Below are 25,845 nucleotides of genomic sequence, written 5' to 3' on the forward strand. Positions count from 1 at the left end.
GTTAATACATCCCAGAGCACGGGGAAAAAAGTGTCAAAAAATATGACACTATGGCAGCATTGCCATCAAATAAGTCCAATTTTCACATCCATTCTGCAACAGATGTCGCAGTGTTGTGAATATCAATTGGCACGAACCAGAATAGAAGTAGGATTAATGAAGACAAACAAAAAATCGCTGTGATGGCTGAATGGTTAGAGCAGCGGCGCCTAAACGTTGCCGATGAAGGAATTTAGCAGTTCCCGAAATGGATCTATACAACGAGCTTTGGCAGTTGTCTAAATTTTTTCTTTCTTCTATTCTAATTTAAAAAAATTTTTTCAATTAAGAAAAAATTTATCATAACAATAATAATGATAAAAAATTATTGTTAGGCCTTGAGCTCGATTCGAACCCGCGATCTTAAATTCAATAGGCCGATATAACAACAAAAATTGAAAATATTTAATAAATTGTTTATGTGTATATTGATTTGAGCAGCCAAGAACCTGTTTAGGTTTTAGAACATCTGTCGAGCCCTCTAGTTAAATACGTTGTATAAATGTATGCGTTTTTATAAAAAAAAAATCTTGACTTGAAGGCTTATATTTATTATAAAGTTATCCATTTCTGACGTCATACAAAGTGAGACTGATTGATAAAAAAAATTAGCATACAACTAATTAAATAAGGAACGTAAAGAATTTCAATATAAGCGTGTTATGTAAACATTAGGTTGGTTCGTTTGAGTTCACACTCGATTTATGAAATATTGCTCTCAACATACAAAAACATCGGTACCGTAGAAATATATGTTTTCTGTTTAACTAAAACGTAAACATAGCTTTTTATACGGACGGATAAAATTTGAAAAAAGTTCAGACCCAGAAATGACTTTTTCCCCTCGAAAGTTCTTCGATTCGCTCAATCTGAATAACGAATCAGACTTTTTGCTTTGTTTCGTGTTTTCGAGATATTCTTACATAGAACAACGAAAATCAATTTCTTCTAGGCTATTCCATATTTAACAAGTGTGTCACTAAAATTTGTTTCCTTACAGGGTCTACAGACAGTGAGCCAGAATCAAGAATCAGTATCGATGTGCTAGTGAAAATATTTTAGTATTAGTCACACAAACATGACTCTGACTGACACGTGAAAATCAAAAAAAGTTTGATTTTGGCGGCCAGTCAAGGCGTACACAGCTGACTCGCGAGTCACACGCATTGTGTGTGTGTATGTAGACCCTATAATACCGCATAAATAAGAGTACCTAAAACTTATAACTAATCAATAAGTATGGCAACTGTTGCTTTTTGCGAAGCCGTCACTCCCTCGCTTGCCCGCCTAATTCCATTTTTGTTATACATTTGGCCGTGACGAGCTATGTAATAATATAAACAGCTTTCTCCCGGATCACGCCTCTCGAGACCTAAAATTTTCACAGGCAAAATTATCGGCGACCTCATTTACAACATGTACACGGCAAATGTCGACCATATTGGACATCCACGTCGATGGCATTACGCTACCGACTGATTCAGCACCCAAAAATACTGGGTGTGACGTTTGATCAGGATCTACATTTAGGCGACCAAACAACCGGAAGTGTGCCTAAGATCCCTCTTGCCGGCAGCACTTGGGGTAAAGACAAAGAGACGCTCATTACCACTAACAAAGCAATTCGGCGGCCGATTGCATGCTACGCGTCCTCGATATGGTCGTCAAGCTTAAAGGTTACTCACTGGAAGAAAATAGAGGGCTGACAAAACACAGCTCTCAGAATTGCTACAGGTCGTCTTCTTATGTGCCCAGAATACCACCTACACAATGGATCGAAAGTACTTCCCATTAGGGAGAGAAATGAAATGCTGAACAAACGTATTTGGTTGTATACCCCGAAACCTTTGCATTCAACAGACATTTGCTTGAAGAGGCCACATTTCCCATGGGCTTAATCAGTCATCTCAGCAAGCATTAGGAGGAAATGCGGTGCCTGAGAACACAACCGTATGAAGAAAAAAAAAAAAAACACACACAGGCCCTCAGTGATATCTACAAAAAGTATTGGACTTCTATGTTGCTCGGCGAACCCAGTTCTTAATGAAAAATACTCTGAACTCGCAAAAGAGGAACGCACTCTCCTTAGGGAAACGCGCGTCACTCTAGCTCAACTTCGATCTGGATACTATAATAGGTTAAACTCTGACCTATCTAGAACATAATGTATGTCCTGCTTGCAATGTGTCCCCCCTCTTTAATTGCAATGTGGAACCAACGCCTCTAACAGCCCTCTCACTCTGGGCCAATCCTGTTGAAACTGCTAGTTTCCTTGGACTTCCGTTGGACGATATTGTTGGCAATTTGTAAATGGTCACTCCTATTGGATGGGGCGCAGCACTGCTACAGCAATAACAACAACAGCGAAAACAATTTTTCAATTGACATCTGAAGCAAATGAATGCGCCACGAATTTTTTCAACTTCTAATGGCTTCGTGGCAGACTATTAAGTTCAATATGTGATAAGAGTTTTTAATACTTCAGACAGTTGGGGTATTCTTAATATCAAACAAGAAAGCTCTCTGCAGTGGTTGGCAAATCCTCTACGTATATTTTGGCAGCGACAATTCAGTTGCCTTGGCTTGGCATTCGTAGTCGGAATAAAACAAAGCACGTATCGTGTTATATGATCCGTCATCAGAATCTATTTTTAAATTCACAATAGCTCTAAAATTGTTATTCGGGTTAAAGACATATTTGAACAAGTAACAGCGTACTAATAAGATCTTTCGACAAATAGTCTGACATTCTTATATTTACTTTAAAGGTGAAAAAGGTTTACCATACGTGAACGTATGAGGCGATACCAGTTTGGCATCTGAAACACTTGTCCCAAAAAAGAAACACAATTAGTTTTGAAGCGCCCTACCAGCTACATATGTAGACGTAGATATACATATATATAAGCGACACTTCACACGCGCCAAATTTGATAGTAAACATTTCGACACACAAGCATTGAAATCAGCTTGCCAAATTGAATCTGCTCAGTACGAATTAAAGTTATTATTGTTAATATATTCATATGTAGTATTACTTAATAGTTATTTTATATTGCTGGTCGTTTGCTACTTTTTAATTTATTGACGATCGCCTATATTTGTCTGCATATCAAATATTTTAAATAAGATTTGTTTGATAAATGCTAAATTACTTTAAAGTTTGATAATGAAAGGAGTAAATAGGGTAAAAAAAATTCGCAAAACACAGCCCCCAAATTTTAAGCTCTCCGAAAAATGTTCTTCGGGGATTCTCCGCCACTGGTTTGGCCATCATTTACACGAATTGCCTTAAGCGAGGCCGCTTACCAAATTCTTTAACCCAGGTCGAGGTTACTTTTATTCCAAAGTCAGGTATCACCTATGGGATTTAAGCCCTCTCGGCTTCTCGTCGTTTCTCCATAAACCGTTGGAGCAGCTTATTGATCTGTACAAAAGGAACATGTAGTATGTTTGTAGTACCGCAGCATGCCCATTGTAAGAGCAAGTCAACAGAAACGGCTTTCTATTCGATTGTTAAGCAAATAGAGGGGCCCCTAAAGCACAAAGAATTTGATCTTGGCGTCTTTATTGACATTAAAAAAGCGTTTAACAATGTCTTACCTGTTACCAGTGGTAGTGTCCTGTAGGCTTAGGAGTCGAGTGGGCTCTGGTTAAATGCATTAATAAACGTCTGTGCAACAGAATTGTCGCAGCAGAGTCGAGAGGGGCCATAATCGAGCAAAAGTAATGCAGAGGCAAGCCACAGAGGGTGTCCTCTACTATGGGTTGTGATGGTAAACGAGCTTCTGCTGGAACTAGAAGGCAGTGCCTTGCGCGTGATGTCCTATGCAGATGATCTGCCAATCATTGTCAGAGATAAATTTTTTCACACCCTGCGCCATATTTTTTAGGGCTATCTGCACTCGGTGTGTAGATAGGGAGAGTCATATTGACTGACCATCTACCCTGAAAAAACGAAGCTGGTTCTTTTTACGAGGATGTACAACATATCCGGTTTCTGATTAGGCTAAATATCTGGGGGTTATACTGGAAAGCAAATGTGGTGAATAGGGCTAGAAAGTCCTCGGTTGCCTTGAACTGCTACAGGGGGCCATCTGTCCCCAAGGGGTAGTACACTGGCTTTATGAAATGATAGTCAAACCGATCTTGCTTGACATGGCATGGGGCCTTGTCAACTAGAGTCTCCCAGCATTTTTCTAAATTTTTTCCAATTAGAAAAAAAAATTTCTAAGAGGGGGACGGCCTTCGACAGTGATTTGGCAAACACTCCGAGTGTATTTCTGCCATGAAAAGCTTCTCAGTGAAAATTCTTCTGCCTTGCAGATGCCGTTCGGAGTAGGCATAAAACATATAGGTCCCATCCCGCTAATTTGTAGGAAAAATTAAAAGGAGTACGACCCAAATTGGAAAAGAAGCTCGGTCTTAAATCTCTTCGGAGATAATCGCTCCTTGCATTTATTTATTTATTTTTAATTAATATGCGACAGTGAACTGTTTTACTGTTCTCGGATGGGTTGAAGTTGTTCGCAAAGTTTGGAGGATCCGTTTTCTTTTATAATTTCGATGTAAGTCGCAAGTTTAATATGCCTGAGCACCACAGCGTCCTCCGAGCGGAGGTTAGCTATGAAAACCCGAAGTTCAACTGTGGTAGTATGTCGATGCCTGAGCTCGCTTGCGGTTACGCTAAACTATTTTAATATAAATATCATCTGGGTTCCGGGTCATAGCAAATATACCTAGCAGTTTTTATACATATCTCCTAGCACTCATGGGTACAAAAGAACAGAACAGAACAAAAGAATACAGGATACCCATAGCCATAGGTCTGCATATCTTTAATTGGGCCTCGAGTCAGCTACGCTAACGCTTGGCGGATAACCTCTTGCAGGGTCACGAGATCATTTTGATTGCAAGTGAATAGCAAGCCGTCTGCTTAAAACATTGGGTTCACCAAGGCGCATCTACACTGGAGTAAATGCGGTACGTCTCAACATTTCAAAACCCCCCGCCGCATGGCGGATGACGAGGTGAATCACCGAAACACCTTATGCTTGACTGTACAGCCTTTGCCAGAACTAGGGGAAGGCATTCCCTTCCGCTCATTAAAATCTTCGATAGGACTTATTCAGATTCGGGATCGGTCTTATTCGAAACTACACCCGTTGCTACGTTGTTCTCCAAGTGAGCTTAATAACGACATTACGTTTGAAAGTCGGATGTCATATAATCGAGTTACAATAAAAACAATATTTTCCACTGTAATTGCAAGCATAAAAAAAACAGTCCTTCTTATCACAAGCTTAAATTTAAGGGCAGTCTTTGGAAACTTCTACTTCGTGTGGAGAACAGACCCGCCGTCTTCAATGTAATCAGACCTCTACTCTTTAGATTAAATCCATCTTTGATCAGCTTACGTGTGCTTACTTTTATCACAAACAAATTGCTGATATAAACAACACTCTTTTGGAATAAAAAAAAAGAATTGGAAAAATTGTGTTGATTTAGATATTTGTTATTAACTAAGGTGCTTCTCGTTTATATAAATATTTGCAGAGAATTCTTAGAAACTTTGGGTGAAATCCCTGAATGTTTATATTTCAGAATATTTTTATAAAAATAAAAATACATTTGCATTGGATTGCATATGGCAAGGGTAATAACATCTGTACAGTGTAGGTTCAAGGGCGAACATAAGGTAATCTTATCGAATTGGAATACATTAGGGGGATTTGCTTTGTTTTGTCAATGGTGCATGGGTTGCACGGAATGCATATATTGCACGGATTGTAAATTCACAACAACAAAACACGCACATATACGCAGAAATTATATGCAATGCCTGGAATTTTATGTTATGCTCAGGCCTATAAATGTTTTCGTGCAACAAATCGTAGGAAATGAAAATGCAACCCTGCTTCAACGGTATTCCTCTCAATCCTCTCATTTCACTGACGAAAAAACATAGCAAGTGTTTTTCATTTCGTGGTATTTATCTTTTATGTAAATATTTTGAATTTTGTTAATTCTGCATGATATAACTCCACAAAGAGGTGCTTCCGTGGTATTGCATGGGTTATAAACAATAAATGCAATCCGTGCAGCTTGCCAGACAAGCGAATACCCCTATTTGCATGTGTAGCAAACCCAGAAATATACCTATTCACGTTACTGTTATCAAGAAGAATTATACATTTGGCTATATAAACTAGCTGTTAACATTTAGCTGGAAGTGCTAATCAGAAGGTGTTGACAGGTTGATTAACGCTAACAGATTAATTATGCGAACAATTGGTCGATTGTTTTGTTGTAAGCAAATATGTATTTTTAACTTGTTATTGTAAAAAAATTATATACAGTAGCGAAAATAAAAATTGTATATATAAAATATAAAATCCTGTCAATTAAATTGTTCTTTTTTGTTTTCGATATTTTAAGAAGCAAAGTTCCATGCCTTTTGCAGATGGAAGTATGTAAATTAATCTCGAAAACCTTTCCTAAAACATTTGAAAATTTTTTATATGTAGAGTTTTTTGAGTATGCAGCCTTGCAGCCCCTTCAATTTTAGTTTAACAAAGTACAAGGTCTAGTCTTTCAAAATTCGCATTTATTTTTCACAGCTTTTTTTCCAAAAGGTATTTTAGATTTTCTTCGATATTAATTCTGGACATAGTTTCTTATAAGATAGAAAACTCGGAAAAAAATTGACTGTAAGAAATATGAGCTATTATAAGACCTTTTGATAAGTTTCATTTTAGTATAAAAAATAAATAAATGTAAGGCGCGATAACCTCCGAAGAGATTTTAGGCCGAGCTTCTCTTCCAATTTACGTCTTCCTCCTTTTAATTTTTCTACAAATTGGCTGGACGGGACCTAGATACTTGTTTTATGTTGACTCCGAACGGCATCTGCAAGGCAGATGAGTTTTCACAGAGAGCTTTTCATGGCAGAAGTACATTGGAGTGCTTGCCAAACACTGCCGAGGGGTGACTGTTTTCTAAAATTTTGATGTTGCTTTGCCTGGGGCGTGAAGAAACTTCGGTGTGGTAGGCGGAGCACTAGACTGGGTCGAAAAAAACGTTGCTTATATTCGCCCCTAAATCTAAAGATTATGTTAAGAGGGTTTCGTAAAAATTAATTTTTATTTTTTTGTTATCCTTCGAAATACAGCCGAAAAGGTTTTTCCGTTGTAACTTGGTTATTTGACGTCCGATTTTTAAAATTTATATGTCATTATTTTGGCCTTGAGAAGCTTCACATTTCCGTTTCGTAAATACATCGTGGAAAAGTATTTTACCCCCATTAAGCAAAATTTCAGGACGGCTGCTTATATCTGTCGAAATTGCTATTGCCTTACATTTTAAGCGTTAAGAGATAGTTTAATTGAGTTAGCCCAGTTACCTATGTGTCTGAAATCACCACTTAGCCTAATAAATATGTCTTCGGTTAGTCCGATCGGAAGCGACAACATACACATCATCGTCATCATAAAGATGATTAGAGGCGTTGTGGCACAAGTGACTATGTCGTGGATGAAGAGTGTAAACAATGTTGGTCTTGCCATAGATCTTTGTGGAATACCAGACGTTATTAACTTTAAATTTTAGAATTTATTATAGCATTGAACTTGCTATCACTGGCAGAGATAGTTTTGCATTAACTTTATTGCATGAAGGCTGAAATTATAGTCAGCTTAGAGCTTGCGAAGTAGTTTTTTATAATCAACCATATCAAAAGCTCTTGAGAAGTCTAAAAGTACTAATATTGTAAGTTCATTATTATCGTTAGCTGGATGTATGTCTTCAAGTATCTTCAACATGGATGTAGCAAAGCTATGCATGCCCCGTCTGATAACTGATTGAACCTCAGATAACAAATCGTTGTTATAAGATATCCTCAGTTATCTGCTTTGATAGTAGATTTCCATATAATTCGGGTAAAAGAGGCAGCACGCTTATTGGTCTAAAGCCTTTTCAAGAATCCAGATACTTAAACCTAGGAACTGGAATAACATTGGAAGTTTCCATTGACTTGGAAACCCACTGATCGCAGAAATTTAATATATGAGTAAGCAAAGATATGGCTTAAGAAATGATAAGTTTGAAAAATTGTATGCTAATGAGACTTTTCGTTATTATGAACCGCATGGTGTCGCTGATATAAGTGTGACATCTTAAGAAATATGAGTTCATAGCATTGAAGTCAGCGTTGCATTTAGGGTGATCATTTTAGGCATTAGATACCTTAGCAATTCGAATAAAAAGGTGGCTTGATTCCGTTAAAGGCGCTAAGCTTCCCAGCGGGTTCCTTTGGGAAAACGCTTTCACTCCTCGTAAGCTCTGTCACTTTTTCTAAGCTTTTATTTACTTTCACTTGGCAGTTCTTTGAAATCAAATCTTGCAAGTTAAATTTGATACACTTCCCGGTGTCCGATTGAGCTGAAATTTTGCACACATGTATAATTCTGATGACAATGCAATATTACTTTGCGAGAATTCGATAAATTAATCGATAACAGAGTTAATGGTAAAGATTTGTGTTCACAAGGGAATAAAAGCCTTAGTCCTTTGTTTAGAGGGATGGTGAATAACCTACAGCGGCTCAAGAACGAGGTAACTTCGCTGTGTATGTGTATACAACGAACGTAGAAGTTAGGCTGTAATCGCTCAATGTTGCATACTTTTCTGCGTACTTGATTTTGTTTTACAGATTTAACCCACAGAGCAGAGATCTGCAATCAGTAGTTGTAAACTGAGCGCGACATAAGCACAGTCACAATACAATATGATTTTAAGTTAGTTAGCACTGTTTGACACAATTTTATATGTGCTCTCGGTCAAAAATGCTGCAACTAACTTAGTCACATTTTATTTCGATTATGAATATGCCCCAATATTTTCGCATCATGATATAAAAAATCGTGTACTCATACTCAGTCAATGTTATTTAAACGTAGCGATTGGTATCAGTAATTTGGTTGCGAGTCTTTTTCATCCTGACACCGCGTTAGCGTTGAACGCGATAGATCTGACAACCGAAGATGCTGATATACGAAGTGAAGCCACTTTTGGCAAACACATACGATATGTTTTCTCGAAAATCTGTATATTCATATGTATGTATGTATTTAACGTTTTGTTGTTGCAAGAACACGTGAACATGTGTATGCACATATATACAAATTCATTTGAATGAGTTGAACAAAGCATGGGGCGCATTCCAAAAGCACAACTGCTGGCGAAGTTGATTAGTGATAACTTCTTGGAATGCACAGTTGCAACTTTACGACAAATAAGTGAGCATTAAAAATTTTCCGCTCTATTCACTCAACGTTTTTATCGATTGGTTGTTGACAGTTGGCTCAACGTATCGTTTCAAAAGCACACTTTCTTTCACTCAGCTGCTAACTGATTTTTAGCAAGATCAATTGATTGATGGAACAATGATCAGATTGATGTAAATAATATAATAAACTCAGACATTAACAAAACAGGAGGTCTTCCAAAAGAACTAGAAATATTTGTTGGTGCTAAAGTTATGTTGAGATCTAACGTTGACGTTGCTAAGGGACTTGTAAATGGAACAATAGCTCACATCACTGAAATTATATGGCCATATTACATACGTGCTCAACTATACCATAAAGATATACCATCGGTTCGCGTAGACTTTGGTAACGATGGCGTTCACATAATACAGCCTAAATCAGTTCAATTTCCTTGTAAATTGAATCACGGCACAGTTGAAAGAAAAATACTCCCGATTGTCTTGTCGTGGGCTGGAACTGTGCACAAAATGCAGGAAACTACTTTAGATCATGCTGTTATTTATCTAGGCTGCAAATTATTAGCTGCTGGTCAAGCGTATGTGGCTTTAAGCCGAGTTAGGTCTTTAGCAGGTCTTCGAATCGAAGAACTTGACTGTTCAAAGTTGACTTCGAAGAAACCTTGTAATGTTGATGCATTAAAAGAAATGGATAGGATGAGAAACGTTACAAATAACTAAGTAAAGATTACATAACTAATTTAAACAATATTTTATCCTACTAAAAATTAAAAAAAAATTGTTATTTAAATTAAACTTATAATAAAAGCTTATTTTTAAAAAAAGTTTTTTTTTTCTTTAGTTTTATTTTTTACTTTTTAGTTCGTTTTATCAACAAGTAATAAAAGCTTATTCTTAGAAAAGATTTGTTCTTAAATTTAATTTAAATAACAATTTTTTTTAATTCAATTACAAAAACCATTGTATAAAGCAATATGAGCAAAGCTCGCTTATTAAATACATATAATTTTATTTATCTTAAAATCTGTGAAGTAAATCGTGGCCTTTTATAATCATAGTTTAAAAAGGTAATAAACAAATTATTGATATTAGAGAAAAACTGCAAAGTTTAGAAACGGCGATGGTTACTATGACATGATTCTAAATATCACTTCTTCATCAGCTAGCTTCTTGGGAGCTGAGTATTGAATTCGAAATCTCCAAAATTTATACTCTATACTAGTGTAAAGGCACTAGCCATATGAATGCCCGCTGCTCGCTTTGCAATTGATATTCACCATTTAAGTGCATAATTATTCTATATGCTTGTCAATCCTAATTGTGTGGAATAATTATAGGCGCGCGCTATTGACACTGTAATTTTTCTCTAATATCAATAACAAAAACAAAATTATAAAGCAATTTGAGCATGTAATTAACAAGGTTATTAAAAATTGTAATTTTTCATCTAACTTAGAAAAAGATACACATCCACTTCATTTAAAACGAGAGGCCCCTTCATTTAGCACTTTTAAGTTTACGCCATTGTAGTTTCTATAGGTTAATTCAGAAGCGAGTTCTTAAGTATTAAAATTTAAATCAAAATATAATAAAAAAAGAGTTCAGGTGACGAATTTGATAAAAAGTTGCCACTGCTATTCTTCTGTTCGCTGGTGTATAACAGAGGTGGGCATTTTTGGATTTCGTATTTATTTGCGAATCAATTTATGCGAAAAAATCGACGTAAAATTTGTTTTATATCTGACTTGGAGTAGGGTTTGATAAGCAAACGTAAAATAAGCATGCATTATGGAATCTATAACAACTTACAATTCGCTATCAGTTAAAACATGGTCTGCCATTATAGTTTTTTGTAAACCTAAAAAAGACAAGCATGTGGATATTTCTGTACAAACTTTTATCAATTGACATTAATACCCAAGCCAATAGCGAAGAAAATTCAATTTACAACAATGCTTGGTTTTCACTACGTCAAATTTGACCACAGACCAAATAGGTTTGCCGTCCGTTTTGACTACAAAGAACAATTAAATTGCGAAAACTGAAATTTTCCAATGGTATGGCAAATTTTGTATTAAAATTTTATTTTGATATAATGAAAACCAAGCATTTGGGTATAGATGCACGCCGCCCACTCCAAAGGAATGTTGATAAAGTAGCCAGATGAGTCAGAATTATATTTTGTTTGTTTCCCCCAATTGCAATTGTTGATATTTTAGAAACTAGTAAGCAAATTAGCTGAATAATTAGTGAATCCAGCATTTTTCCGTAGTTAAATATTATTTTTTTTTTATAAATTATTATAATTTATTTTTGTTTGTCAAGCAATACACATAAAACAGCACTTGCGGCCCACTGTGCGGAGAGCGGACATAAACCAGACTTTGACGCTGTGAGCATACTACAACAAGAACAGCATTACAACAAACGCTTTACTTTGGAGATGCTTCACATAATAGACACGGACGAGAACAAAAGATTGAACTACAAGAAAGACTCTGAAATGTGTGCACACATCTACCGCCACTTACTTGACTCGCGAAAATCAGTTCAACAACAGCATCTCGAACAGACGCTGCCCACCTAACATCTCAACTCATGTATGTATGTTTGCAGTAATGCTAATATGTTTATACATACATATATATACATTTGCCTGTGATAAATTGTGTAAAATAAAGTGTTTATTTATTTATTATTGTAGTCCCCGATGACGATCTCCGTTGGAGATCGAAATATATTGGAACAAAAACAACAACAACTTGTTTAATTTATTGACCTAGAGCCAGTTAGAAGAAATAATTGATAATTTATTTTGTTTAAAACATTTTATATAACAAAGTTAATTAGTACGAGTATTGCAAGGGCCGAACTTAATCCACTAATTAAAAGCTTTAGTATAAAAATAAAAATAAATAAATAAATGCAAGGCGCGATGAGCTGCGAAGAAGTTTTAGGTCGAGCTTCTCTTCCAATTTGCGTCGTGCTTTTAATTTTTTCTGCAAATGGGCGGGACGGGACTTAATGTTGTATGCCGATTCCGAACGGAATCTGTAAGGCAGATATATTTTCACTGAGAAGCTTTCCATGGCAGAAATACACTCGGAGTGCTTGCCAAACCCTGCTGGGGGCCGACTACGTTTAGAAAAATTGTCTTCTAATTGAAAAAACTTGTTTCTAAGACTGATGTTGCGTTGCTGGGCGTGAACCCTGGATCTTCGGTGTGGTAGGCGGAGAACGCTACCTGAACCCCACGGCGGCCGCCCTTATATACAAATACAGATATTATATTGTTGAATACCTAGACATTATTTAAACAGCTGTTCTGGGGAGAGATATAACTTCGTGGATCCCATGATAGGTATCTAAATGCGATAAACATCATTATTTTTGCGTTTAAGTATTCGAATTTTATTGCAATGAATCTGATAAGGTGGCTCCTCCTCTAAGGAAGCATATTTCATAATTGGTCTGACTAAGAAAATAAAGAGCCAAAAGGAGCATTGAAGTCCTTAAGATTACCATTTAACAAGTACCATAACCCTTATACTCTGCTCGAAAAATTTTCAATGGGGAATTCATAATCAACTTCTGTGTTAAGCATCTGAAACTGAGCTAACAAAAGTTTCAAAAGCGAAGTGCGTTGAAAGAGTAGAGGGATGTTGGGATGTTGAAAATTTGAATGCGACAAACCTTAGATAGTATCCGTATGAAGAAAGGTAGACACAGAGGATTGTTCTTATAGTAGTGACGAGTCACGTATCATCCATTGGGATATGATGCGGAAGAACTGGGAGACAATACCTGTACTGCAAGTACAGAGCGAATAATACCATAGTAGTTAAAAGGTCCATTATTTTAACATATTTCATATTCAAAACGATAGAGAGATTAATATATGTGTGTATGAAGCCTAATATGATCGAAAAACTATTATCATCAGCACAAAATGCTTGCACAAAAGGGAAACTTGTAGAGAGAGAATATACTGAATTACTGAGAACGAGATTTTGACTCTTCAGAGTGTTTTTACTGTCTCGAATCGTTTCCATATCGAATTTTTTCTCAAACCAAATGGGGTTGGGATGCGGTGTCAAATTATAAAAACAAATTAAAAACAAGTAAGGAAGGCTAAGTTCGGGTGTAGCCGAACATTACATACTCAGTTTAGAGCTATGGAGACAAAATAAGGGAAAATCACCATGTTGGAAAATGAACCTGGGTAACCCTGGAATTTGTTCGTATGACATTTTTATCAAATGGTAGATATTAAAAAGTATTTTAAGAGGGATCGGGCCATAGTTCTATAGGTGGACGCCATTTAGGGATATCGCCATAAAGCTGGACCAGGGCTGACTCTAGAATGCCTTTGTACGATATGGGTATCAAACGAAAGGTGTTAATGAGTATTTAAAAAGGGAGTGGGCCTTAGTTCTATAGGTGGACGACTTTTCGGGATATCAACATAAGCGTGGACCAGGGGTGACTCTAGAATGCGTTTGTACAATATGGATATCAAATGAAAAGTGTTAATGAGTATTTTAAAAGGGAGAGGGCCTTAGTTCTATAGGTAGACGCCTTTTTCGAGATATCGCCATAAAGGTGGACCAGGGGTGACTCTAGAATTTGTTTGTACGATATCGGTATCAAACGAAAGGTGTTAATAAGTATTTTAAAAGGGAATCGGCTTTAATTTTATTCGTGGACGCCTTTTCGGGATATCAACATAAACGTGGACCAGGGGTGACTCTAGAATGCGTTTGTATAATATGGATATCAAATGAAAAGTGTTAATGAGTATTTTAAAAGGGAGTGGGCCTTAGTTCTATAGGTGGACGCCTTTTCGAGATATCGCCATAAAGGTGGACCAGGGGTGACTCTAGAATGCGTTTGTACAATATGGGTATCAAACGAAAGGTGTTGATGAGTATTTTAAAACGGAGTGGGCATTAGTTCTATGGGTGGACGCCTTTTCGAGATATCGCTATAAAGGTGGACCAGGGCTGACTCTAGAATTTGTTTGTACGATATGGGTATCAAAAGAAAGGTGTTAATAAGTATTTTAAAAAGGGGTGGGCCTTAAATCTATAAGTGGACGCCTTTTCGAGATATCGCCATAAAGGTGGACCAGGGGTGACTATAGAATTCGTTTGTACAATATGGGTATCAACCGAAAGGTGTTAATGAGTATTTTAAAAGGGAGTGTGCCTTAGTTCTACAGGTGGAAGCCTTATCGAGATATCGCCATAAAGGTGGACCAGCGTGACTCTAGAATTTGTTTGTACGATATGGGTATCAAATTAAAGGTATTAATGAGGGTTTTAAAAGGGAGTGGTGGTAGTTGTTTGTGTGAAAGCGTTTTCGAGATATCGACCAAAATGTGGACCAGGGTGACCCAGAACATCATCTGTTGGATACGCAAATTTATTTATATGTGTAATACCACGAACAGTATTCCTGCCACGATTCCAAGGGCTTTTAATTTCGCCCTGCAGAACTTTTCATTTTCTTCTACTTAATATGGTAGGTGTCACATCCATTTTACAAAGTTTTTCTCTAAAGTTATATTTTGCGTCAATAAACCAATCCAATTACCATGTTACATCCCTTTTTTCGTATTTGGTATAGAATTATGGCATTTTTTTTAATTTTTCGTAATTTTCGAAATCAAAAAGTGGGCGTGGTCATAGTCGGATTTCGGCCATTTTTTATACCAATACAAAGTGAGTTCAGATAAGTACGTGAACTGAGTTTAGTAAAGATATATCGATTTTTGCTCAAGTTATCGTGTTAACGGCCGAGCGGAAGGACAGACGGTCGACTGTGTATAAAAACTGGGCGTGGCTTCAACCAATTTCGCCCTTTTTCACAGAAACTAGTTATCGTCCTAGAATCTAAGCCTCTACCAAATTTCACAAGGATTGGTAATGTTTTGTTCGGCATATGGCATTAAAATTATCCTAGACAAATTAAACGAAAAAGGGCGGAGCCACGCCCATTTTGAAAATTTCTTTTATTTTTGTACTTTGTTAAACCATACCATTACTGGAGTTGAATATTGACATAATTTACTTATATACTGTAAAGATATTAACTTTTCTTTTAAAATTTTACTTTAAAAAATTTTTTTTTTAAAAAGTGGGCGTGGTCGTTCCCCGATTTTGCTAATTTTTATTAAGCATACATATAGTAATAAGAGTAACGTTCCTGCCAAATTTCATCATGATATTTTCAACCACTGCCAAATTACAGCTTGCAAAACTTCTAATTACCTTCTTTTAAAAGTGGGCGGTTCCACGCCCATTGTCCAAAATTTTACTACTTTTCAATTCTGCGTCATAAGTTCAACTCACTTACCAAGTTTTATCCCTTTATCCGTATTTGGTAATGAATTATCGCACTTTTTCGATTTTTCGAAATTTTCGATATCGAAAAAGTGGGCGTGGTTATTGTCCGATATCGTTCATTTTAAATAGTGATCTGAGATGAGTGCCCAGGAACCTACATACCAAATTTCATCAAGATACCTCAAAATTTACTCTAGTTATCGTGTTAACGGACGGACGGACGGTCGGACGGACGGACGGACGGACATGGCTCAATCGAATTTTTTTTCGATACTGATGAGTTTGATATATACAACCAACCGTTATCCAAGTAAAGTTAATATACTCTGTGAGCTCTGCTCAACTGAGTATAATAATCCGAAACATTGTCCTCGTTTTTGAGTTTACTTCGAATTTCATAAAAGTCGAATCTATCTGATCCATATAAAGTGGCGGCAGGGCGACATATGTACATACAAACATAGATTAAAATTCCAAGTACTTTGTTTTTGTAATTTGATGAACTTATGTCAAAACCGTGCTGCGCGAGAAGTTGAAGTGTCAAATCATACTAAAAAGGTACCAATCAGCTGATTTCCGGCCGTCACCAGTTTGGTTCTGCCATGCATAGGATTTTCACATTTTCCTTTTCGCCAACATAGGGTGACCAACTACCAATAATTGAGCATATTTTATAGAATTAATCGCAAAATCGATTGCAAATATACGCAAACCAATAAAACAGCTGACTTTTGTTTACACTTTTTCCTTGTAATTAATGGTGATTTCTTTTCTACACGAAAATGTCGCCACTTTCAAGGGCACAAATTTTTGAGATTCTCACTTCGCACTGTGAAATTGTAGTCACTTAAAATGTTCATTGCCACCTTGCGTGACTTGAAAAGAACAAAAATTGTAAAAATGTTTACAAAAAAATGCAGTTCGTGTGGTTGTTCGCTATCAACTGTGATCGCAAATTGCTTTTGAGTGAGGCATGATGCGACACATACGTACATATATAGCATTCGCTTCATCTTCGTGTGATTCGTAGCATTCGTTTCAGCTTCGTGTGATTCATCAGCTAATTGACAGGGCTATTTTCTGCACCGTCAATGGCAGCGAGGGCAAGTAATGTTGCATTTTTGGCAATTTTTAGGGTAATAATGCCCTCTATTGAGGCTAAGCTGATTTTACAACAGAACACAACTTTTTGAAGGGTTGGCGTAAAGGCGAAATTTTCGTGTAGAAAAGAAAACACCATAAGTGACAATCACTGCTGCTGTCATGAGAATTTCGATTAATAATAAATAAGTAACTAACCGATGATGGTGAAAAGGGCTTAAGAGCACAAAAAATTACAACAAGAAAGCAGATCAAAGCTGCTGATGTGTAGAGAGCTTTCGTAAAATGTGTTTAAGTATTGAAATAAAGTTATACCAGAGGATGGTTAGTTTTATATACAAATACGGGACATGGAACACATTTTTACACACTTTCAGAAAATATATACAAATTTATCATTTTATTTATTTATTAGTACTTATATACTTATATACAAAATATTTTAAAATGTAATAAAATGAAAAAAAAAAAAATGGGGCGATTAATTATAAATATGAGTTTAAATGCTAATTGAATCACCAATAAATAAATTTAAACTACTACTCACTTTGATGGTATTTAAAAAAAACTCCCGTTTCTGCCAATACAATTTTTTCCACCAGAATATTCTTCCTTTCTCTTGCTGTGCTTCTGCTTTAGATTTTTTTTAATTTTATTCAACCTAATAAATACGAATGGATTGTTAAAAAAAAAAAATTAAGTTTTAGTTTGTTTTTGCCGGTAATCACAGATAATTTATTGTTTTTGAAAAACTTTGTTTCGTTTTATTAGTTAAGCGTTTAAAATTTTCTTTTTCCTTTTCGATAAAAAATTAACATGTACGCAGCTGTGCTCTTTATATTGTGAATAGACGGTTCACTATAGTTTGCATTGACTTAGGTCAGTTTTCTTGCATTTATATTTGACCTCGTCAGTTGCTGACCAATTTTTTTTTAATTTTTTATGCTAAAAAAATTTTAAATTTCCAATAAGCATGTGCGACCTGAGTGCGTATTGCGAACGTATTGAACTATAATTTCTTTAAAATTTATTTTAAAATTTTCTAGAATTGTTTTTTCGTATTTTTTTTTATATGTATGCTCGTTTGTTTGGTTTTTTTTTTTTGATCACTCGCCGTTTGTGGGTTAATGGCCTCCAATACGTTTATTTTTTCCCTTTTTGTTGTTGAATGCAAAAAACAAGAAAAATTGCCAAACAATGATGATCACTTTTCGCTTTTGCTGCTGCTTCAAAGGCAAATAAAATGCAATATTTATTTATTTATTTTTTTCAATTCCAATTTTTATGCTTTGCTTCGTTGCGTTCTAGTTTGACGAATTTTTTTCTTTATTTCCGTTTTGTTTGCTTTGCTCGTAGTTTGTTTTACTTATGCTCTGAGCGTTTGCGTGGTTAGATTTTGTTGTTTATTGTATTTTTTTTACGTTCTCTCATGCCTTATTTTCTTTTTCAATATTCTTCTCACTCTGTTGGGTTTGCAGGCATGTGATATGCCTGTTTTTTATTAGACGCTACTCAAATTTTTTTTAGCTTGTTTTTGTTGTGCTCTACTTTTTGTGTGTTTTTTCTGCTTTTGAGTTCCATGTATTACAATTTTTTAATTTGTTGTGCTTGATAAAATTTGTCTTGTTTTATGTTTTTCAAATTTTTCTTTATATTTTGAAGGTCCTAAATATTTTTAAATCCTTGTTTAAAACTTGTGTGTAACAATAAATAATTTTTTTAAGGGATTCCTTTTATATCTGTTTCTTTTATTAATGATTTTTTTATTACTTGCAAAAAATTAATTTGTCAGTTTATTTTGTTTTTGAAAATAATGCAATTTATTTATTTTATTATTAATATTTTTTTTAATAAATTGTGTAAGCAAATTAGCAAATTACTTTGATTTAAATTTTTTCAAATTTTTGATTTTAAATAATATTTTTAAATTTTTTTTTTATTTATAGCATAATATATATCTTTTATAAATTATACAGCTTTGTTTTCAAAATGTGTCTAATATAATAAATTTTTATTAACGTTTTTTAGTTTTTTAAGAGAATGTTTAGCAGGAATAGTTTTGATTTAAGTTATTTTCTTAAGATTTTAAAAAATGTTTTATATATATTTTTTTATTAATTTTGTGGTAAAGGTAAAATTTTAAGTTTTTAAATATTTTTTTATATACATTTTTTTAGTTTCGTTTAATATATTTTTTTAGTTTTTTTGAATATGTATATATATTTTTTAAATTTTGATACAAGAATATTAAACAAGTTTTTTGAACTTTTGTTGGGAGTTTTCTTGTTTTTTCTTAATTTGTTTTATATTTTTCTTTACAATTTTTTATTTATTCATCTGCGTTTTTCTAAATATTTATTGATTTTTTTTTTAAGATTTTGAGTGTTTGATTTTAATAAGCTTTATTATGTAAGTTAAATTCACATACATATTTCATTATTCTCTCTTAAAATTTTCGTATATCTTGTTTGATTTTATTATTACAAATTTTTTTAATTTCGTTTGCAGAATTTGTTTCAATATTTTTTTGATAATCGTTTGGTTTCTAAAATTTTTTCGTTTTTTGTTTTACTTTTTTGAGCAATTTTTTTATTTTGTTATTCTAATCTTTTACGTTTTGCTGCGTATATGCTTTTGCTCTGCTTCTATTTCACAATATTTTGCTGTTCTATTTGCTTACTTTTTTGTCCACACTTAGCTATGGCGCTTGATGTAGGCGTCTTGTTATAATCACTTGCCTTGTAAAATATCGCATTAAATTGATGTTGTTGTTTATGTTGCTATAATTGCTATTGCTATTCCGGCTGCAATTTCCGCTGCCGCTGCACTGAAATCGCCAATAATCCAGCCAGTCAAAAACGTATTGTTGATAAAAATTATTTAGCGACGATTTCACCATCACACTGAAATCGCCGGTTGCTTGCGCTGTTGTAGTTGTAGTAGCTGTTTTTGTTGTTGCTATTGCACTTTAATAGATTGAAAAAAAAAAAACGCTCTTCTTATTTAGATAAGCTTGTTATGCTCCTACAATAATTTGCGAAGCTGAGTGCCGGGATAATCGTTTTTTCTCTTAAATTTTTTTTTTTACTTTAAATTTAATTTTCAGTGGATCGTGTACAAGTCGCCAGCGTTAACCTCTTCAGCGTTTCTAAAAGGTAGATTCTTTATAAACGTAGGTATAACGATTTGCTAGCACGTAGCCTTTGACATGTAAGTTGTTTGTGTGTTGATCAGCTATGAAAAGCGATTGCTGTTAAACTTTGTGTGATCGGTGATCTACAAATTTTTGAAACCTCAGTGTTTCTGTGTCGATAATCAAAAACAACCAAATAGCGAATTTAAAAGTTTTCTTCAATCACTGAAAAAGTTTTAAACAAAAATTTAAATTTCACAACTATTTTCAACACTTTCCGCTAAAGCACGTCTGATCTTATTGGTCTTTTCCTACTTTCTGTTGTTTGGTTTATTAAAACTTTAAATTTTCTTACTTCGATTTCTTATTCTGATGAAGTACTTATTTTTACATTTTTGTCTCATAAGCTCTATTAGTCATTCCTTTTCTCCATTTCAAATCGAAATACCGGTAATAACAAGCACGAGCAGTTACTTTCATACAAAAAAAAGATCAAGAAAAGAATCACTGTGGTTCTGAATAAACACGATTTTCGCATCTGCAAGATAGTTTTCTCATTGATTTTTTTTATTTTTGTTTTCATTTATATACTTTTCTCTTTTGTATCGTTTTTTATATTTGCCTGAGTATACGTAAAAACGCCGCCTAAATGAATGCGTTTATTTCATTCATTGCATTTGGGCAACGTAAATTTTATATTTATGCAAATATTCTTTCTATCGCTATACATTCGCTTGATCTTTTAAGTGAGTACAGCCTGCGTATGTGTATTGTATATCTAATTCAACTTTTTCTTAGTTTTTATTATTTTTCTTGTTTTACGATGTTGTCTTAGGACTATTCATTCATACTACATACATCGCATCGAACCGCGCGATCTCTACTGTACAACAATACTCAAACAGCACTGAATATTAACTGAGGCGTGATTCTATTTGAGGCATTGAATGTAGTACGTTTTGTTCTATGGGTTGTTTGATCTGTATTGCTGTGCTTTTTAGTGCTTTTTTTATTTATATATGATACCTGCCTTTCGTATATTTGCACGAATGTATATACATATATGTATGTATTAATAATGTTGAAGTGATGTGATAACTAGTGATCATATGATACCTTGACTTGACGATCACACCAACATCACATGATTATATTAAATATTAAGCGATTTCTAAATAGGCTTGGTATATAAATATTACACAATTGTGGGAAAGAAAGCAGTTTCATGTCGTAAAGTTAGAAAATTAATTCTATTTGGTAACTGAACTCCTATTAAGTAGAATAAAGTTGACAGACTTCCCAGACCGATGAGACTATCGGCCTCCTAATCGAGTAACATAGAAATTAATTCCATCACGTTTAAAAACCATTTCAAAGTCAAATTAATCTTTTTCAATGAAATGCAACTGTGTTTGGCTTATGAAATCCACACTGAAATAAAAACAGTGGTAAAATCAACCGAAAACGGGTCAATTCAACCGAAATTTCTGTAAATTTTTATCCATCGCAATAAGATGTTGAATCAACTGCGCACAAATCGTTGATTCGTAATTGACCGTTTTAGTAGTTAAATGAACACAGCACGTACAGCTTTGTACGAAAGTACCTATGTTGCGGCATTTGCAAAGGCAGATGAGTTTTCACTGAGATCTTTTCATGACAGAAATGCACTCGGAGTGCTTGCCGAACAGTGCCGAGGGGCGACCCCGCTTAGGAAAATTTTCTTCTAATTGAAAAGCCTTATTTCTAAAATGTTTATGTTGCTTTGCTCGGGGTACGAACCCAGGTTCTTAGGTGTGGTAGGCGGAGCACGCTACCATCACACCACGGCGGCCGCCATATACATACGCAAATATGTGCATACATATAGGACACAGCATACATAAGTACAAAGAAGAGAGCACAGTGAGCGTAAAATTCTCTTTGAAATTTGATCATGTATTGACTGCTGATCGCTGTTGAAATGACCAGTGAGATCAGTTGTGTTAAGAAAAAAATCAGTTAGATTGATTAGGAAACTGTCAATTTTACAGAATTTTGTTAACTTAAGAGCGGCAATTTCTCTTCTGTTGAAATGACTAAACTAATTTCTTCGCTTGACAAAGAACTTGGTCGAATTATCCATAATTCGATCAATATCACCGAATCTCCGTTAAGTCAAGAACAACAGAACCGATTTTTTGATTTTACTAGCACCATTTCTTTCAGTGCACAGGATTTGAATCTTGCTATTACATCCAAAAGCTATTGTGCTATTAAAAGTTAATTATCGACCTTCACAAATCCCCAACTCAGCTGCCAATTGGAAGAAGCATTACCTCATAAAACTTTTGATTAACAACTTTTTTCAAGTTTTGTTGTAAGAACGCCTTACTTCATACTTTGTTTTAAAAAACTCCTATCAGAGCATACATTCAGTACATTTTGGCGGGAAAAAGGTGACGGACTTTGACTTTAAATAGTTATCGATTTATAGGAAAAAATTAATTCATTTCAATTTTCTTACAGACGATACACACAAATACATTGGCAGTTACCTTAGTATAAGCCGAATATGAAAAATATTTCATTCGGTTTGAAAAAAGTTTTATTTGATTTTAGGGGAAAAAATTATTTCATTTGAAAAAAGTTTCATTTGATTTGAAAAAAGTTTCATTTGATCTAAAAAAGGTTCATTTGGTTTGAAAAAAGTTTCATTTGATTTAAAAAAGGTTCACTTGATTTGAAAAAATTTTATGTGACCTAAAAATGCTATATCAACGGAAGACGCGTTATCAATATCGCCTCAGATATTTAATTGCTGCTGAAGCAATAGTATCAATCCAATGATTGATGTTTAAGCCGAATGGAAACATCACGACTGAACAGTAAATTTTTAAACTTCGAATGAGGATTCTTGGCTGTGGCAAAGTATGTTCTGCGTATGTTTTTCGAAGCTTCAAGTTAACTATGCACAATGGTCTGAAATTCAAATTTTTTGGCATAAATCCAAAATTATTTTTTCTTATTTCAAAAAAATAGGTACGCAGTATTAATTGAGACATTTCAGTGGTGTAAAATATACAAAAAATTATTTGGATATGACAACTCTGTTCTAAATATGAGCTGTAAAACATGATGCTTCTGAAGCATCAACAAACTTGTAAACAGTTCAGTAAAATATTGTAAGAAAACAGCTGTTCGATAATAGTTAAAAAGGAAAAAAAAAGAAATAAATTTATAATGCAAGAATATAAGAAAGGTATCTATTTTTTAACTTAATGAAAAAAAAATGTGGTTTATTGTGTCATATCTGTATAGTGTGGAGTTTTGTTTAATAGCTTTTTTAACCGAAAATTTCGTATTAACCTGTGTTCTGTGGAGTGAAAGTTGTGTGTATTGTCCCGTATTGTTCCAGATTTTTATGTTCAGTGGAAGTTTGGAGTATGTTCTTTAAAATCATGTATGTAACATTTGCCCGTTTTTGCCCCATTTAAGTATATTTGTAATTTTCAGCAACCTTTAAATTCCAACACGAAGAAATGCTTGGAGTTTGGATAGAGGGCGATCGCAAAACTAATGTTGTTTTGGATTGGGTTTTTAAAAAAATTTATACTAATGAGTTAAGTTTAAAGAAAAAAGATGAAATAAGAAAAAAAAATACAAAATTTATTAGCATATGTTAGCGAAAAATTATCAAAATGTAATCGTATGGTTAATAGATTTAAAGAGAAGTACCCCCAGTGGGTTTCCGCAACAACTATTATTGAAATTTCTGAGTATGATTTTGAAAAACCCTGTTCAAGTAAAGCAGGACGACCAAAGGTTAGCTACACAGATGCAAAAGATCGGCTTAAGAGGAAGCTGGCAAGTGATCTTTCTTTTGAAAACAATGACGATGTTGATTTTTTGATTCATGCAGCTACTGTTGCGGCAAAAAAATGAAAACAGAGTGATTTAGCATTTATTTTAAAGAAAACTGCACATCAAGCAGAACAAAGCGAAATAAGAAAAGCTGTTACCTCCAAAAAACCCGAAGCAGTTCCACTAACTCCGGAAGAAGCTCTCGGATTTTTACTTGAAAATGATTTAAGCAAAAGACAATATATCAACTTGAGGTTGTTAAATAAAGAAAGGAATTGCAATATATATCCAAGCTATGAGGAAGTAATTAAATGCAAGCTACTTTGCCGGCCTAAGGAGATATCTGTGTCGGAGTCTTCAGCAGAAGTATCACTGCAAAATCTCTTAGACCATACCGCACGACGCATTCTTTTATTCCAAAAAGATGTTTTGCACGTCATGGCAGAAATTTCGAATGTTGTTTTAATTGCTAGCTATGGGTTTGACGGTACAACGGGACAAAGTATGTTTAAACAAAGGTTTGAGATAAGTACACCTCAACTTTTTGACCAATCACTGTTTGTAACTACCATTATACCTTTACAAATGTTGGACAGTTCTGGCAAAACTATTTAGAGGAATCGCACTATGCAATCAGTGCGGTTTTGCAGGCCATTAAAAATGCAATTAGCAAAAAAATCTACAGCTCTAATTCTATCAGAAAATAGTCAGCTAGATATGCAAATATCTTATTTAAATCCATTTGAATATTACCTTGATAACGGAGAAAAATCTATTGTCAATTGTGATTTGCATATGACTTTGATTGATGGAAAAGTACTAAATGTTATAACAAACACCAATTCTAATTAAAAATGCCCAATATGTGGTGCTACACCAAAACAATTCGTAACAACTAAAAATTTTAATTCTGATGTTTTCAAACCCAAACTTACATCCCTTAGATATGATATTAGCCCACTACATGCATGGATTCGAGTATTTGAATTCGTTGTACACATTGCTTATAGAATCGAATTAAAAAAGTGGCAAATAAGGGAAGCTTCAGATAAAAAAGCATTCCAACTTCGTAAACAAGAAGTACAAAAGAGGTTTTGGGAAGAAATGGGCCTTCATGTAGATAAGCCTAAAGCAAATGGTAGTGGAACATCAAATGACGGCAATACTGCCAGGAAAGCATTTAACAATTTGGACCTCTTTTCTTTAATTACAAATATTGATATAGAAATTTTGAATAACTTTAGAGTTATATTAATTGCTATTTCCTGTGAGTATCCTATAGATACCACAAAGTTTGAATATTTTTGAAAAAGAACTGCCTTCTTGTACATGGAAAAATATTTATGGTTTCCACTGTCAGCAACAGTTCATAAAATATTAGTTCACGGCTCACAGATTATAAAAAATTGCGTAATTCCTGTTGTTGTTTTGGTGAAAATGCGTCAGAAGCTCGAAATAAATTATACAAGAGAGATCGCAATGCACATGCAAGAAAAAATACAAGAAAAAATAATAAGACTGATGTTTTCAATAGAGCAATAGATTCTTCAGACCCCCTTCTTTCCAGCTTGTCTTTATCCGTTAGAGAAAAATATCGGAAAAGAGAGAAGCTACTAGAAGAAGTAATACAATTGCTTGCACCTTCAAGTGAGCTTCAAATTTTCAACCATTTGCCAGGGGGATCTGAATACGATTCGGATAATTCCGATTCCGATATATCGGAAGCAGACGTTGTGGAAAACGCTTTAGTTTTAGATACGGAAGACTGTGATTTCGAATGATTTGCTTGGTACATATAACTTTTTATATTATATTCAAGTGAATTTAATAATTCTGTAACTTCTCTCTCATTTCAGATGTACAGTTAATGTTATTATAAAAATAATTGTTTCAGTAAAAACATATGTATAAATATTTGGATAATAAAATAATTTGACCACTTTTGCCTATCATATACAAATTTTTCATTTTATGAAAGCAAATTTTTACTATAGGTCCAAGGGAGGTACTCCTAAGGACTGGCCGATTTCAACTATTTTTGGTATCGTCGATGCGTATTACGAGAATAACATATTTACCAATTTTCGTGAAGATAT

The 25,845-nt window shown here is 34.4% G+C and overlaps 1 protein-coding gene and 1 long non-coding RNA gene across 5 annotated transcripts in view; one reads left to right on the top strand and one right to left on the bottom strand.

Annotated features, from left to right (window-relative positions):
* Positions 1-20,821, bottom strand: part of LOC137250913 (uncharacterized) — a 178,497-nt gene extending 157,676 nt beyond the window's left edge. The window contains exons 1-2 of one of the 4 annotated variants that reach the window (XM_067784636.1): positions 20,262-20,821; positions 17,321-20,131 (exon numbers count right to left, since the gene is read on the bottom strand). The gene's annotated coding sequence lies outside the window, so the exon portion shown is untranslated. Of the gene's footprint in view, positions 1-17,320 lie in introns of all 4 variants that reach the window. The other 3 variants (XM_067784635.1, XM_067784634.1, XM_067784637.1) reach the window with 3 other exon arrangements.
* The window catches only part of LOC137250915 (uncharacterized), a 570,288-nt gene that overhangs the window by 165,046 nt on the left and 379,397 nt on the right, over positions 1-25,845 (top strand). The gene's annotated exons all lie outside the window — the stretch shown is intronic.

This window comes from Eurosta solidaginis, chromosome 4, assembly GCF_040869045.1.
Source record: "Eurosta solidaginis isolate ZX-2024a chromosome 4, ASM4086904v1, whole genome shotgun sequence".
NCBI lineage: Eukaryota > Metazoa > Arthropoda > Insecta > Diptera > Tephritidae > Eurosta > Eurosta solidaginis.